Genomic DNA, 17,165 nt, shown 5'->3' on the forward strand with positions numbered 1-17,165 from the left:
GTCCCTGTCCCTCTATTGCCTCTGGCTTTGTCCAGCCTAATTGCAGTAACAGTTTGTGACATATTGATAGTCTGTGGGACTCCTCACATGCAAAATTGTAGGTTCAGTCAGCTTCAAACCATGAACACCATCAACCATGCTAATGCATTGAGCCACACCAGCCACCAGAAAGTGAGGTTTAATTCCTGACATTGCCAATAGTAGACAGAAATACACTTTGACTCCTCCATATTATTGAAATAGAACATGTAGCCATGTTGTTTGGGACAGTCCTGGGATTGTGTGGTCTGCTGCTATATCCTTGCAAACATACCCTTACTGCAGTTGTATGGGAACACAGCTGTGTTGGGGGTAGAGGACTCTAGTATTGACAGTCATGCGCCTTTCCTATGACCCCGCTGTTTGGCATTTCCCTCACATACTACAATAAGCTTTGCTACTTTGTGGACTAATGCATATTATGGGGCAGCCAGTATTGGAAAGAGTACCTGCCATCCCACATAGCTGTTAGTTCTCTGCAGGTAGCCCAGTAGCCCAATCTATTCCCTTGCATACATGCAGCAGGTACATACATATGCTGCCATAGTCTAGTACCCTGTACATTTGTTGTAAAGGAGAGTGACTTACCTTGTGAAATCAGCAGTTAAGATAACAGTGCTTCAGGGCTGACTCTGTCTGATACACACAGTACACGGCCAATACATGGTAAGGTGCAGGTTGTACGATGTGGCTGGCATCCTTTTTACTATGTATGTGAGTTGGAATAAGGTGTCAGACCCTAGGGCCATAGTATTTCAGTGCATGTGCTATGTGTTGCCTCTGCCAAGGCCATGACATACTGGGCATGCCTACATCTGCCTACAGGGACAGCCTTAGGGAGTTCCTCTTCAGAGTCCCCCTGTGGATGTGGCTGTGGGGACCTTGGCACTAGTTGGGGGCTGTGTGTCCTTTCCCTGTGATGATCCTGCCATAGCTGTTTCCACAGGATCATATTATGTAGCCTGGCACATACTGTGAACATCTGTGTACATGTGGCTGGAGAGTACTGCAGGGCTCCATCAGATATATCAAGGCACTGGAACCGTGACTTGAGCAGCCCAAACACATGCTCTATGATGTTCCTAGTTTGTGCATGTGCCTCATTATGGCATTCTTCAGTAGATGTTTGTGCATTTCTGATGGGTGTCATCATCCATGGTTCCAGGGTATAGCCAGCATTCCCCACTAGATCACGGTATGGGATGTCCCCCCTGGCAAACATCTGGTTTACTGTGATGTGTGCCAGATATGGGAGTAGTGATAACTGCCAGGGCTACCAGCACACACATTCATGATGATGCCTTGGGCATTGCACATGACCTGTCAGTTGATGGAGTAATACCCCTTGTGGTTAACATAGACTCTACCCTTCTCACTGGGCTGTGCTTTAATGTGTACATGTGTACAGTCTATGGCACCCAGTACCTCAGGGTAGTGTGCTACATGGTAGAAGAGATGCATACTGCTGGCCCTCTCCTCACTGGTGTGGGGTAAATAAACGTGCTTACTGGCATGTGTTTGCATGGCAGCCAGGAACTGGTGGAGTACCCTGGATGCAGATGCCTGTAAGACCCCATCATATCCCCATTTGGCCTTTAAAAAGTACCTGTAGCTAGTATGCTAAGGGCTACACATACCTTTGTTTCCACTGGGATGGGTTCTCCAGTGTTGGCTCTGGGTGTGAGTTGATGGCAACAGAGCTCAGTGAGTTCTTGTAGTATGCCCCTGTGCACCCTGTAGCACTCTACAATTTTTAGCTCATGTAGTTCCTGGAAGATTACCCTTCACCTGAACACACTTCTACTTCTCAGTCTAGGCCTATTGTCAGTGGTAGCATTAGCACTGGCCTCAGCCTCTAACACATACAGATGTAGCAGAGCAGCAGTAGCAGCCCCTAGATTTTTGTCAGTTAAAATTCTCTAGTCTGTACTCCAATGGTGCAGAGCATGGGGAAAAACTCAGATTGTAGGATGTATGCATACTTTATAATTCTCTGCTGTACATTCAACCTGTGTGATTGGCTAATTGTGATGTTTTCCACCTGCCAAGTACATCATTAAAGGGTTTGAATGACCAAGTGAAAGTGGAACAGGAGTTATCAGTATGTTCTACATGATTGGCTTTCCTAGGAAATTTCTCTTTTTTTTTTTTCTAAACTGCCTTCCCTGCTAAGAAGTGTGGCGCAGCAGGCAAACCCGCGGCACTGGTATAAACACTGCTTAACAGTCTGGACACTCCCCCATGCACAGTCATGCTTAGCAGAGCTGAAACCAGCTAAAACACATGCCCTGCAGCTAAACAAAGCTTAGCAGCACTGGACACACACACCCCTGCTTAGCTGAGAGGTGTGCTGAGCAAACGGATGCAGCTGAGCTCTAATCAGGTTAAACATATAGTGACACACCCCATTTTGATGTCAGCTAGCTCTTCTGTGGACAGCAACATGATTCTGGTGCCACATGGATTTTATCTGGAGACACAGTAGCTGATTTTTGCTATTCAGTAACTGTAGCTCATTTGCATACAGATCCATGCACACAACCTGGATACTTCACTACTCCAGGGCCTGCCTCCTTAGCAACCACTGAAATCTACCATTGTACATACTCCATGTAGGGCCCTATAATGCATTATCCTGACATATTTCTTATTTCACTTTTTATACTTTTTAATATATTGCTTTTTTTTTTTTTTTGCATAATGGCACGTTTGCTTACTGCTGCGCAAATGTAATATGGGGTATTAGAAATAATTATTTATTACATTATTTTAATGATTTTTTGGAAACACATGGCATAGTTTTGCAGATAACTATGCCTATTACGCAATTCCTGACTTTCTAAATGGGGTTTTACATCCTCTGTTCCATTTTTATTTTTTTGTAGACGGATACTTTCCGTGAACACTTTGGACACCAACACAGGGTCTGCAGGACTGCCTTTCTGCTTTCTAGATCACTCCAGCACCCTCATTCCCATGCAGTTCACCTGCTTATGAGGTGATTTGCATGCCATGGACATGTCCATGTCTGCAAGGTCATGCACACCCCTTTACTTAGGGTCATAGGTTCATAGGTAGGTACTAGGCTATTGGCCCTAGGGCCTATATAAGCCTAGCCAAAGGTACTCTGGCTTTCGCCACCCAAGAAAATTATTTTCCTGTGCCACTGTTGAGCAGAGCCACAGAAGTGATCCCCAGGGTGAATTTCCTATCTCCCATCCAATCATCAAGATTTTTCTTGAACAGTGCTAATGAGGAGCTTTGTTTGATATAGATAGGTAGTTTGTTCCAGAGTATGGGAAGTCTCTGGGACAGGAATCTATCCCTCCAGCATGTTCTGTTTATTGTGGTGATGAGGTTTAGGTTCCTAGAGCATGTAGCTCGTAGGGATTGGGATTTCTTTAAGTGGAGCATGTCTAAAAGCTCTGGGTTTGACATAGCTTTGTGTGTTAGGCAGAGATTGCCTCTGAGTAGGCGATATGCAACGGAGTAAAGCTGCAATTTTTTGAGACAGTCTGCATAGGGCATCTCTTTGAGGCCAGTAATCCTCTTTGTGAGGTATTTCTGTGGCCTTTCCAGTTGTTGTAGATGTCTTGTGAGGTACATACCAAAAGGGACATTGTACTCTATAATGGGTCTAATGAGTGATGAGTAGAGGGGAACAATGACCTCTTTTTTCCTGGATGAGAAACCTTTTGTGATGAGGTGTGCCACATAGAAGGATTTCCTGACTACTGTGGCAATGTGATTATCAAAGGAGAGACTACTGCCCACCTGTGTCCCAAGGTCTCTTATCACACTTTCGGTGTTAAGTAGACTACCACCTATGTGGTAGTTCATGGGTACTGAGTTTTTACCAAAAGGAATGACAATGCACTTTTTGGCATTGAGCTTGAGGCCATGGCTTTGACACCAGGCATCTGTCTCAGCAAGGCCCTTTTGTAGGATGTCCACATCTTTTGGAGTTTTGATTATGGCTCCTAGTTTGCAGTCATCTGCAAACTTTTCGTTAGCCAAAGACCTTCTGTGTTGGCCTGTACTTCAGAGAAGTAGATACCAAACAGGAGAGGACCCAGGACTGAACCCTGTGGTACTCCACTTGTCACTGGTCTGAAGCTGGATTTGGAGTCTGCTACTTTCACAGTGTGGGTTCTGTCAGTGAGCCAGTTAGCAACCCATCTTGTGACATAGGGATTTATACCTAGTTTAGTGAGTTTATCTATAATTCCAGAGTGGGGGATGGCGTCAAAAGCCCTGGCGAGATCTAGATAGGCTGTGTGAACCACCTTACCCTCATCTACGGCTTTGGTGACTGCTTCAAAGAAGTCTATCAGGTTTAGGAGACATGATCTGCCTTTTACAAACCCGAACTGGGTGGGGTCCTGAGTTTGGAGATTACCAATGTCATTTTTTATAAGTTCCACAATGATACGCTCCATAGCCTTGCAGACCAGGCTTGTTAGGCTAATGGGGCAGTAGTTTCTGGGGTCTGTGGTGGCTCCCCTTTGTGGAGTGGGATAACTGTCGCTGTGCGCCATTCAGTGGGCACATAGCCTGAGGTGAGGCTATGATTGAACATGGTACTTAGGTGGGGTGCCAGTTCGTTCTGTGGTTCATGTAGAACACAACCTGGGATGTTTTCAGGTCCCATGGATGCTGTGTTCTTGGCTTTGGATAGTGTGTTTTTTACCTGTGCAGCTGTGATTACAGGAACTTTGCATTCTTCTGGTATAGAGATGGGCCCTTTAGGAAATGATAGAGGGGTAAAGTTAGCACTGAACCTATCTGCCAGGATGTTGGCAATATCCGTTGGTTCTGTATATTTAGTGCCATTGTGCTGTAACTCAGAGCAGATCTGAGTGTTGCCATTGAGATTCTTGACATAGCTATAGAATGCTTTGTGGTTGTCTTTAGAGTCAGTGGCGATTTTGTTTTCATAACTAGCTTTGGAGGATTTTATGAGGGATCTCAGCTTCTTACTGAAGCTGACCAGGGAGTTTCTCCAATCATGGGATTTTCATAGGTTCATAGGTTCATAGGTTGGTACTAGGCTATCAGCCCTAGGGCCTATACAAGCCTAGCCATAACAATTCCATGGCTATTTCTTCCCACATTATTTACTTTCCTGGACCCCTATCTAGCAGGGCGACTGACGTGATCCCTGGGGTGAATTTCCTTTCTCCCATCCAATCGTCAAGGTTCCTCTTGAAGAGGTCCAAAGAGGCACTCTGCTTGACATGTATGGGCAATCTATTCCAGAGTCTGGGGAGTCTCTGGGTCAGGAACCTATCCCTCCAGCATGTTTTGTTTATTGTGATGACAAGGTTTAGATCCCTGGAGCGTGTAGCTCTGAGGGATTGGGATTTCTTTAAGTGTAGCATGTCCAACAGCTCTGGGTTTGACATGGCCTTGTATGTTAAGCAGAGATCGCCTCTGAGTAGACGATATGCGACAGAGTATAGCTGGAGTTTTTTAAGGCGGTCAGCGTAGGGCATCTGCTTTAGGCCTGTGATTCTTTTAGTGAGGTATTTCTGAGGCCTTTCCAGTTGTTGCAGATGTCTTGAGAGGTACATACCAAATGAGGCGTTATATTCTATAATGGGTCTAATGAGGGATGAGTACAGTGGGACAATGACCTCCTTTTTTCTGGATGAAAAGCCCTTCGTGATGGTGTGCCACATAGAAGGATTTCCTGTCTGTTGTGGCGATGTGGTTATCGAAGGTGAGACCACTGTCCACCTGTGTCCCTAAGTCTCTTATCACACTTTCTGTGTTTAGTGTACTGCCACCTATATGGTAATTCATGGATACATGTTTTTTCCCAAAGGGGATAACAATACATTTCTTGGCATTGAGCTTGAGCCCATGGCTCTGGCACCAAGCATCTGTTTCTGTAAGGCCCTTTTGTAGAGTATCCAAATCATTTGGGGATTCAATAATGGCTCCCAGTTTGCAGTCATCTGCAAACTTTGTTAGCCAGAGTCCCTTAGTGTTGACCTGTACTTCAGAGAAGTAGATGCCAAACAAGAGCGGCCCCAGGACTGAACCCTGAGGTACTCCACTTGTCACTTGTCTGGAGCTGGATTTGGAGTCGGCTACTTTTACAGTGTGGGTTCTATCAGTAAGCCATTTAGCAACCCATTGGGTGACATAGGGATTAACGCCCAACTTAGTAAGTTTATCTATGATTCCAGAGTGGGGGATGGTGTCAAAGGCCTTGGCAAGGTCTAGATAGGCTGTGTGGACCACCTTACCCTTGTCCATGGCTCTGGAGACTGATTCAAGGAAGTCAATCAGGTTCAGGAGATAAGATCGGCCCTTCACAAACCCAAACTGGGTGGGGTCCAGTGTTTGAAGGTTGCCAATGTCTTTGTTTATAAGTTCCATGATAATACGCTCCATGGCCTTGCAGATAAGGCTTGTCAGACTGATGGGACGGTAGTTTCCGGGATCCAAGGTGGATCCCCCCTTGTGGATTGGGATAACTGTAGCTCTGCCACTCAGTGGGCACGAAACCTGAGGTGAGGCTATGATTAAACATGACACTTAGGTGAGGTGCCAGTTCATATTGTAGTTCATATAGTACACAGCCCGGGATGTCATCTGGTCCCATGGATGCTGTATTCTTGGCTTTAGAGAGTGCGTTTTGTACCTGTGTGGCCATTATTACTGGAATTTGGCAATCTTCCGGTATTGAGATGGGCCATTTAGGGGGTGAGAGGGGGGTGAAGTTGGCACTGAATCGATCTGCCAGGATATTGGCAATATCCTTCAGATCAGTATATTTAATGCCATTCTGTTTTAGCTCAGAGCAGATCTGAGCATTGCCATTTAGATTCTTGACATAGTTATAGAATGCTTTGTGGTTGTCTTTGGAATCTTTGGCAATTTTATTTTCGTAACTAGCTTTGGAGGATTTTATGAGGCATCTCAGTTTCTTACTGAGGCTAGTAAGGGAGTTTTTTGCATCCTGGGATTTTCCTCTTTTCTGCAAAAGTTTCTTCCTTTTGTTGTAAAGTTTGTTTATGGCAGGGGACCACCAGATTGGCTTCCTTTTTTTGGATGAGAGCATTTTGGTTCTATTTGGGATGGCACGATTCATGCATGAGTGGATGTGCTCGTACAGTGCCTTAGTGTAGGATTCAGCAGTTGAACTTTCAGTTCCTGTCTGCATGGGTGTCATGAAGTTTGTTACTTCTGACTTGAGTAGCATGAAGTTGGCTTTGGAGAAGTTTTTTATGGTGGTTTCTTTACTGGGGGGTGGGGGTGGGATGTGGATGTTAAGGGTGATTAGCTTATAGTCAGACCTGACTAACGAGGGGGTGACCATAGGTATGGAGCATTGATTTCCCATGTTGGTAATGACCAGGTCTAGGATATTGGAGCCCCTGGTGGGACTATGGATTAGTTGATCCAGGGCGTTGGAATTTATGAATTCCAAGAACCGTTGCGCAAAGGTGTTGGGACATGAGTAGTTTTCCCAATTAATGGTAGGGTAGTTAAAATCACCCAGTATTAGGGTGCTTGGTTCTATCTTAATATTTTCCAGTATGTTTAGAAAGGTGTAGTGAGAATCTTGGGGTATGGTCATGGGCAACCGGTACTCTTTTTTGCAACAGTTTCTTTCTTCTGTTGTAGAGTTTGTTTATGGCAGGGGACCACCAGATTGGCTTCCTTTTCTTGGAGGATAGCATCTTGGTTCTGTTAGGGATTGCACGATCCATGCACTCATGTAAGTGCTTATAAAGTGCATTTGTGTAGGATTCAGCAGCATACCTCTATTGTCCATCAGCATGGGTGTCGTGAAGTTTGCCACTTCTGTCTTAAGAAGCGTGAAGTTGGCTTTGGAGACATTTTTTACTGTGGTTTCCCTAATGGGGGGTGGGGGAGGGATGTGGATGTCTAGGGTGATTAGCTTATGGTCGGATCTGACCAACGAGGAATTGACCTCTGGTGTGGAGTACCGGTTGCCCATGTTGGTTATAACCAGGTCTAGGATATTGCTGCCCCTGGTGGGGGTGTGGATAAGTTAATCACATGGCAGCTTACTTCAGTGTAACCTCTGTGCCACTATGCCTACATGGAATATCACTCTGTGTAGGTTTTATTGAATTCACCCTTCTATGTTGTGCAAATTATAAACAAAGGTATGGCATCTAGTTCCAAGGAGATCATTGTTCCACTGTATTCAGCATTCACCAGAACTATCGAGTATAATGTCCCCTTTAGTATGTGCCGAACCAGGCACATCGAACAACTGGCATGTCTAAATATTTTCCTTGTTAAAAAAATATAGGGTGTAAGTAACATGTCAGTGTTAGTGGCATGACAGGCAGCACTCACCTTTAGTGCAGAATGTTGTAGGTTCTATTCCCACACAAAGTAAACAGATTGCATACACTGCAGTGCAACATTGTGGGGGAGTGCTGCACTCCTGAGGGTGCCATCCGTTGAATGAGACATTAAACTGATTTCCTATCTTCTTGAGATGGTGGTAGCTCAGGTTGATGTGAAAGATATCATGGGACCTATCAGAAAGAGTATGACATACAAGGCATTGTCAGACCCCCACCCTAATCGACCTGCATATCTGAAAAACAAACAGCATCAGAATTATCTCTTCTAAAGACATAAATCTTGCCTGTGATATAAATAGAACCTACTGGAGAGGCAGGTATATATCTCAGAGACTACCCTTTCTCTGAATAGGCTCCCCATCCATGTGAAGCAGATTTCCTCCCTTACCCAATTCAAGAGTAACTTTGACAGTTGGATGGAAGACAGGAAATTCATCCCTGGTTTGACACCTATATCTCTAATGGACACAGGCAGCCTGTAAATGGTTCATCTACCCAGGCCCATGTTTGTAAATGTTTCATCTCCCAAGCATCTGCTTACACTTATCAAGGGTACCACAACTTGTCAGAGAATTGGGGTGCATGGCTAGGTTTAAAAAGGCCTCAGTGGTCCTGAGCCTAGTACACACCTATGAACCTATGAATCACAAATGGGCATGTCATGGGAGAAGGGCCAGTAAGGGTTGTGCAGGGCACATTAATGAACTCCTGGGCATGTTTCAGTAGCAACAGAGACATATAAACTTTCAAGAGTTAGGAATGCCTTTAAACAGTACAGCTTCTTGTTTAGTCTTGTGGCATTGAGCAGTGTTACCTTTAAATAGATTTGATTTTAACTGGCTAGGTAGGTAATTTGAGGAGACTGAATTTTCCTAAAAAAGACATTTTGGAAAGGAACAAATCCTGATGAATATATGAGTTTATTAGAAGTCTTCATTTATCTACTGTGGATCTACCCTTTCTAAACCCTAACTGCTCATCCCCAATTATATCCAGAACACTGCTCAAGCATCCTCGTTAAAGTTCTGTGTTCAGCAGAAAACCTAATTCACCATGTTGTCTGGGTTCAAAGTAAAATTTTAGAAACAATTAAATAAGTCATATGCTTCCTTCAAAGAAAAAATTATTCAGTCTTCCTTTAATGAAAATCACTTGAGCCTTCCAAACCAGGCAGATCGCTGTCCCAGTTATACAAATTTCTTGAAACATCATGTACAAAACAACTGCAAATTCTGTACTTTACAAGGACAAAAAAAAAACATGGTAGTCAAGACTGAATCAGTTATTACATTTTCAGCTGAACTCCAAAGTAAAGAGCCCTCTGTAATATATCTGGGAGTTCCACAAAGCAGACACAGCAAGAAAATTGATGCTAACAGCAAATTAAAATGTTAAAGTTAAATAAATGCCCAGCAGCTATTTAAGGTATCATAGGTCAATAACTCAGTCATCAATTCAATGTCTTACATTAATTACACTAACACAGTTTGCAGTAGGAGGTATAATATACAAAGACCTCAGCAGCACAGCTGACAGCTCGGCTTCCCTGTTCTGCATTTGCTAAAGCTGGTAGGAACTGCTCTGAGAAAATACATTTTTGCATTTTATTCCTGCTGTAATGCAAGCCTGCAGTGTGGTATACAGATTGTTAGATAACATCAGAAATTAAATCCAGGAAACATTCAATAAATGATAAAAACAGTTCTGACAATCACCAACACCTAAGCATCATATAACAGGTTATTGCCATGAAGTACAGGTTTTCTTAGCTGACCTGAGCTGATTATGAAAAGATTGCCAATTTATGCACCAAGGTACCCAATGCTGAAAGTTCCTGTACTCAGATGACAGGCTGGCTGGGACTTCGGGCTCTGTTATCATGTGTGTGTTGATTTCTAGTTGGTGCAGTTATGGAATTTGAACAGTTATGTGTTATGCAGGACTACCATCGTGTTATTAGCCACAAATCACTGATATCAAGCAATTAGATTATGAGCAATGAAATCTTACATCTTACCTCTTCAATATACCAAATAAAGGCAGTATATACTCTGTGAACAGGCACATGATAACACGGCCCGAACTCCCAGCCAGCCTGTCATCTGAGTACAGGAACGTTCACTATTGGGCACATTTGTGCAGAAATTGGCAATCTTTTCATAGTCAGCTCGTCAGCTAAGAAAACCTGAACTTCATGACAATAACCTAATATATGATACATAGGTGTTGGTCATTGTCAGAACTGTCCCCTTGCTGTGAGGTTAAAGAAGCTTTAACATCTGTTTAGAAGTTATCCAAATCTTGTTTATTCTGACTTCTCTCTGATTCAGTTAACAGAAAACAATGTGCTTGTTGACATACAAGCTGTTTGAAACTATAAAAAGATTATGGTCTTCCAGCAGAGAGTGTTCATTTTAATGTAATGAAATGACAAATAATAGGCTATTATTTTCAAACAAGCATCATAAACCACTTGGAACATCTGAAGTAAAATATTACATGTTTACTTAAATTATAATGGCAAAGCTTACTTCCTCTCTACAGTTCTATCCTTAAAGAAAAAAGTAAAGTACAATGCAATTATCAGGTCTGCACAAGCTTGTTAGTCACCCAGTTTAGACAGGATACAATGCTTGGTAGATGGGTTTCCCTAACCTCAATGTCCATCCCAAAGTCAGCTGGACAGATCTACATTATTTCACCTTTGAAGCATATGGTGTTATACAGATCACCATCATCTTCATCAACACCTCCCTTTTTCCCATTCTCTATGTAGCGTCTCGGTGTCACATCAGCTGTTAATATGTCTCTCAGTTGTATGCCACTATCCTACCTTCTTCAACAGTCATGTCTGACTGTCTCAAGTCTTCTCTCAAGCAATGCATCAGTTTCTTTTCTTGGTGACCTCATTTCCTCTCGCCTTTCCACTCTCCTCCAAATCTTCTTCACCAAATTAAGCTTTTGCTTTTCTTTCATATGTGCCCAAAGCACTGAATCTGTTCTCATTCACCTTCTCTATAACTGGATAAACTTGAGCTTTTGTACAGTTGACCACATTTCTTCATCTGTCCCACAGGGTGTGTCCTACCACCCACCTCAGGTACTTCCTCTCCATACCCTCTGGCTCCCTCAACCATTCCACCTTCACTCTACAGGTCTCTGTACCACACAGAACTACTGGTTCCAATATTGTTTTATGCATCATCCTTGTCATTTTCTTTGGCATTCCTTTGTCACACTTTAGCCCTGACATTCTGTGCCAGTTAGCTGCAGCCCCTCTGATTTTAAGTTTTACCTCCTCATTCAGACTTTCCTTCCCCTCAACCACCCCTCGCAGATCCTTGAAGCTGTTAACCTATTTCACTGTTTTCCATTCTAGCTCAGCTTTTAGCTTCTTCTGATTTTCTCCATTTGCTACTCTGATCTGTACTCAGTTTCTTTCCATGTGTCTTTACATTTGCATTCATTTGTTGAAGTTCTTGGTTAGAGTCTGCTTGTAATGTCACATCATCTGCATACAGCAGCTTTGCTTATCCATTCCTTCCAACTTGTTTGCTAATGTAGTCTCTCACTACTAAGAACAACAGTGGGCTCAGATCTGAATCCTGATGCACACCCTCTCCCTGCGAGAACCCCTATGTGAGTCCAACACTGCTTTTACTTGTATCATTGCGTCCTGGTGTTATGGCTGTACTCATTCTGTCAATGTTTCTGCAACTTTGAATCATTGCAGTACTGCCAAAATCAACTTTCTTGGCACCTTCTCATATGATTTCTCCAAGTCTAGGCATGCCCATTTGGACTCTCTTCATCTTTAGCTTCTTCTCTGCTATCTAGCTCACTGCAAACATTAGCTCAGTTGTGCTGCTTTCTGATCGGAATCTAAACTGCTCAATCCCCACCTTACTTTTTACTGCTCTGCGTATTCGTTTTTCAGTCACCATCTTCAGTAGTTTCAAGCAGTGTGACAGGAGTTTGTTCAGAACACAATTATCAATGTTGCCTTTGTTCTTGTACACTAGCACTAGAATGTTTATAGTACAGTCATTTTGGATACACATTTCTCTCCACACTGCTGTGAATATCTTTTGGAGTCACTTCTTCCTTAACTCAGCCAACATCTTGATCATATCTGCTCAGTCTTCATCTGGGCTTGCTGCTTCCCCTCAACACTTACTGCTGTTCTTACGTCTTCTAGGGTGGGGTTTTCTTCCTCCTTCAGTGAAGCCTGTGTCACGGCAGTACAGCTTCTGCAGAGTTTTATTCATTCAGAAGCTACTGGAAGTATTCCTTTAATATGCCTTTAATGTGCTGTGGACCTGTAAGCAGATTCTTGCTGGCATCCCTTATAAAGAGTATCTGTCTGCTTCAGCTTTCTGTTTTTGCCTTGCAGCCTGATATAGTTTCTTTGTGTCATGTACTGAGTCACTTTCCAGAAGCTGGTAGAGTGCCTGTGATGCCATGTTCTTTGCTATTGTAACACCTTTCTTAGCCTCTTTATTAGTGAACTGGTATTCCTTTTTAGTCTGGTCCTTATTTTCTACTTCCCACTTTTTCCTGCACTCCCTCTTTCTTTTCATGACTTCTTGGAGTTCTGCATTCCACCCCCAGCTGTCCTTATGTACCTTATTTGCATACCTGGCTCAACAACATAGCTGTTCTGTAGCCCTCACAAGTGCTGTTCTGAGGCGCTGACATTCTTCTTCAACTCCACCTCTTCCATCTTCTTCTTCAAGTGCTAGAGCCCCAAGGATGTCCTTGAAGTTTTGCCCTTGCACTCCAGTCAGCTTGCGTGTCTTACTCCTTGTTTACTATAGAGCATTCCCTGACCTCTGCTTGCAGCTAATTGTGGCCACCAGCAGTTAATGCTGTGGGTCAACTGTTTCACTGGAGAAGATTTTGCAGTCTCTGACTCCACTTACATTTTTGGCTACTGTTCTATGTGATCTTGTGACTGTCACTTTCACTGAGCCATACATTTTTGGCTACTGTTCTATGTGATCTTGTGACTGTCACTTTCACTGAGCCATGTGCCCCCCCCATTATAGCAGACTTACTTCTCCTTCATTATTCTTGTTGCCCTAACACTGGTGACTCTGGCAGCTCTCATATTCTGTATGTCCTGATCTGAGGACTCAAGCCCCCCATTATTAAAACCAACTAATTGTTGTCCTGCTTATCTGAGTAGGTCCTACAATTGCTGGCTAAATACATTCTTTTCCTCATTATCACATGCCTGCTGTGATCACATGCCTGTTGTCTGTTGTGGCATAGGCTGAAATTATGAACATTGCCTATCTTTACACTGGAGTCGGATTGCCATGTCACTAATTCTGATGACATTCCTCACTGTAGGCTCTACTTCATCACAATTTCGACATCATTTCTAGTATGTCCTCCTCTTGAGTAGTAGTTTCTGCATTCTGACCCAAGTTCATAGGTTCATAGGTTCATAGGTTAGTACTAAGCTAACTGCCCTTGTGAGCCATTTTAAGCCTAGCCAATTATCCCTTGTGAGACTCAAACCCTGCACCTTGTGTTTGTAAGGCAAACACCTTAACCATTAGGCCACCCTCCCGCCCTTTCAGTGCTTCACTGCACTGCCCTACCACTTTGTCTCCAGGATACACAGGCTGTCGATACTCCTCCATAGCCATCATGTCACCCACACCCAGCTGCATCCTGTTGGTGAAGTTCTACTGAGTGTCGCAATCCTTATTTCATGCTTGGCGGGTTGATTGCTTTTACTTCCAGCTTTCACTTAACAGGGTCATGCCAGATAATTCCAAGATGGGCAACTGGACACCAACCAACCAGTAAATATTCATGCTTATTTGTGGCATTGGTTGACATGATCAAATCAAATAGAGCCAACTTTTACACTATCAAGTAGGTAGGCCTGATATGGCATGGTGTGTAATCTATGAACTGTGCTCTCGTATCTAGATGATACTGTGCGTTACATCTGATGCTTAAAACAGATAGTCTATGCAGCACTTCCCCAGTGAGCACCATTACCTAAATCACTGCTACTGCCCATGACTCCTTTCAATTTTTGGGAGAGTATGAGATGGAAATACCTAGCATGTTTTAAGAGATGGGAGAAGTCTGTGAAAACACAGGGAGAGAATGTAACCCCACACAGGCAGTAGTCAGACTCATACCCTGAACGTTGTACAGAGAAGGCAAAGAACTTCACCGTTATGCTAAAGTGCACAGAGATGACACCTTTACAATCTATAAAATGTTTATTTTATGAAATCCACTAGAATTGTTATGAAGATGCTGTTTATTCACTGAAATCAGTATTTTTACTGCCTGCTATTTTTTCTCTGCCAGGTATATTTGTTGAAAGACTCTGGTCACATGCAGTTGAAAAACACATTAGCAGACATGTAAACAAAATGATGCACTGGTGCATATGCATTTTCTGTGAACCAGGAAGCGTTTGGAGCATATCTTTCAACTGTCCTGTTTTTCTCAGAATGGACATATTTTTGCCTAATATTTTTGATCTGTTTCTCATAAAATTTGTGATTTTCTGGAAAATCATTAAAGATTAAAATCACTAAATAATGAAATATGTTTGCATTTCAGACTTCATATCATTAAGGGAAAAAATGCAAAGTATAAACTGTTATTCTAGCAAATTTCTAAGAGCAATATTTAAAACTTGTCTGTGATTTTTGGGCCTTTGCCCCCCCCCCCCTCCCCATTATTTTTATCTTTGTCCAGATTTCTTGTGCTTAAAGGATGAGAGGTATGGGCTGGACCAGTGGACATAATACTGTTTAAAATAACTAAAGAATGCACCTGAAAGTACAAGAAAATGAAGTCTTCTAGTATAAAGAGCAATGCATGGTCTTGAGTCATTAAACATTGTTTGTTTCTTTTTTTTTTGCCTGCAGGTTGTTACATGGATAAACCTCATAAGATTAATTTCTGAGGTTTTAAATGTCACCACAGTGCTCTCCATTTTTATTTGTGTGTGTGTGTGTGTGTGTGTGTGTGTGTGTGTGTGTGTGTGTGTGTGTGTGTGTGTGTGTGTGTGTGTGTGTGTGTGTGTGTGTGTGATCAAAAAATATCAGTACTTTTGACAGCCTTACCAGATTTGTATGCTTCCCCAGACTGACTCTAGCTGAAGTGCCTTTTGTGTTGACAAGGTTTACTAGTTGCCTCCTATATCCCGAAGGTACATGGATAGATGAAACAATAATCCTTCAAGCTGCCATAAGGTGTGTGTGTGTGTGTTTGTATTTGTGTTTGTGTGTGCATATGAGTGAACAGAAAATTGTGTCCAGGGGTAAGTGATTAACATATTACCTTATATCTTAAAAAAAAGTGTTAAAGTAAATAGGAGAGAAGTTTCAAAGCCTACATTCCTGGTATGGAAGGTAGCTTGTCAAGCCAGACCCTTACGTTTCTATGCTAAATGAACAGGGCTTGCTCTATAGAGTATTTATTCACAGTATGAGAAGCATGAACTGTTATTGTCTGGTGACTGCAACAGTTTGTTAGTCAGAAGGGACAGGGCATGTATAAGAGTCAATATTGAGAGTGGTCCAGTTTTTTACTCACTTAAAAAGTCAATAAAGCAGCACTTTACAAGTGATAAGAAGAATGAAACTCTAATGTCTGGTATTATTCATAGGATTTACAGGTGCAGAGCCAAAAAAGAAGATACATAAGATGCATCAGGGTCATTCATTCAATTAAGGGCAGGTAAGTAGTATTGCTGGTGTGTGTGTGTGTGTGTGTATGTGAGAGAGTGAATGGGGTTAGGTGCCTTTGCCAACGTAATGCATTTCCACCCATAATGCCTTATGCAAAAAAGTGTTGATTTTTTCTCACAGTACTTATGGGTAATTCAGAGACATACAAATTAGCTAATAATGAGATCTTTCCTCATTGTGGTTAACATGTCTCTGAAATGCTCTTTCTGCTGTCACAATAACAGTCCATTTGGCAGCAGCTTGCGGTGGGGGCAGTTCTTGGATCATGCAATTGTGCACCTGTGGTAGAATCTTGACTATTTTGAGAGCTCTGTATTCACCATATTAAAATATGCACAAAGCAGGAAGGGAAGACCCTGCAATCCTTGAAGTGGGGGCTATTCCTAATCTTTATATATACAAACTCTAAGATAAAACAATGTCAGAGAAAAGGGAGAAAGCAGGAAAAACATAAAACGTACCTTCTCCCTCTTCACTGAGTCGAGTGAATCACAAACAAGCATACCGTCTGCAACCTACCTAGTACCGATGCCTTGATACATCAATGGCAGGTAACAATGGTTCAATATTGCTATCAAATTCCTCTGTGTTTTAGGCATTGATAAAGAGAGTGTGTGCATGTGTATGTGTGTGTGTGTGTGTGTGTGTGTGTGTGTGTGTGTGTGTGTGTGTGTGTGTGGTGCTACATCAAAGAAATGTCACAGTGTTATCTAATAAAGCCCACTTTCAGTAAAATATGCAGCCCATCATGGTCCTATGATAAATACATGCTAATCAATAAAGGTGGTTTGGTATATCTGGAGCTCTATAATCTGCCCCATCAAATACATATTTGGTCCTTTAACAGACATCATCATCACATCTAGCAATGTATTGTGAGTCCTGCTGATTAACCTGTAATCACACTCAGTGCTCAGAGCTTACTTCCCTTTGTTTAAGAACTGTTTGCCAATGTCTCATTATAGTAAGGTTGGAAATACACTATGCTTTTCTTACAGAAGTTGTTTTATACATTTTCTAACCTTTTCCACAAAAT

The sequence above is a fragment of the Protopterus annectens genome, chromosome 1.part1 (assembly GCF_019279795.1).
Source record: "Protopterus annectens isolate FY-2018-M chromosome 1.part1, PAN1.0, whole genome shotgun sequence".
In the NCBI taxonomy this organism is placed as follows: domain Eukaryota; kingdom Metazoa; phylum Chordata; order Ceratodontiformes; family Protopteridae; genus Protopterus; species Protopterus annectens.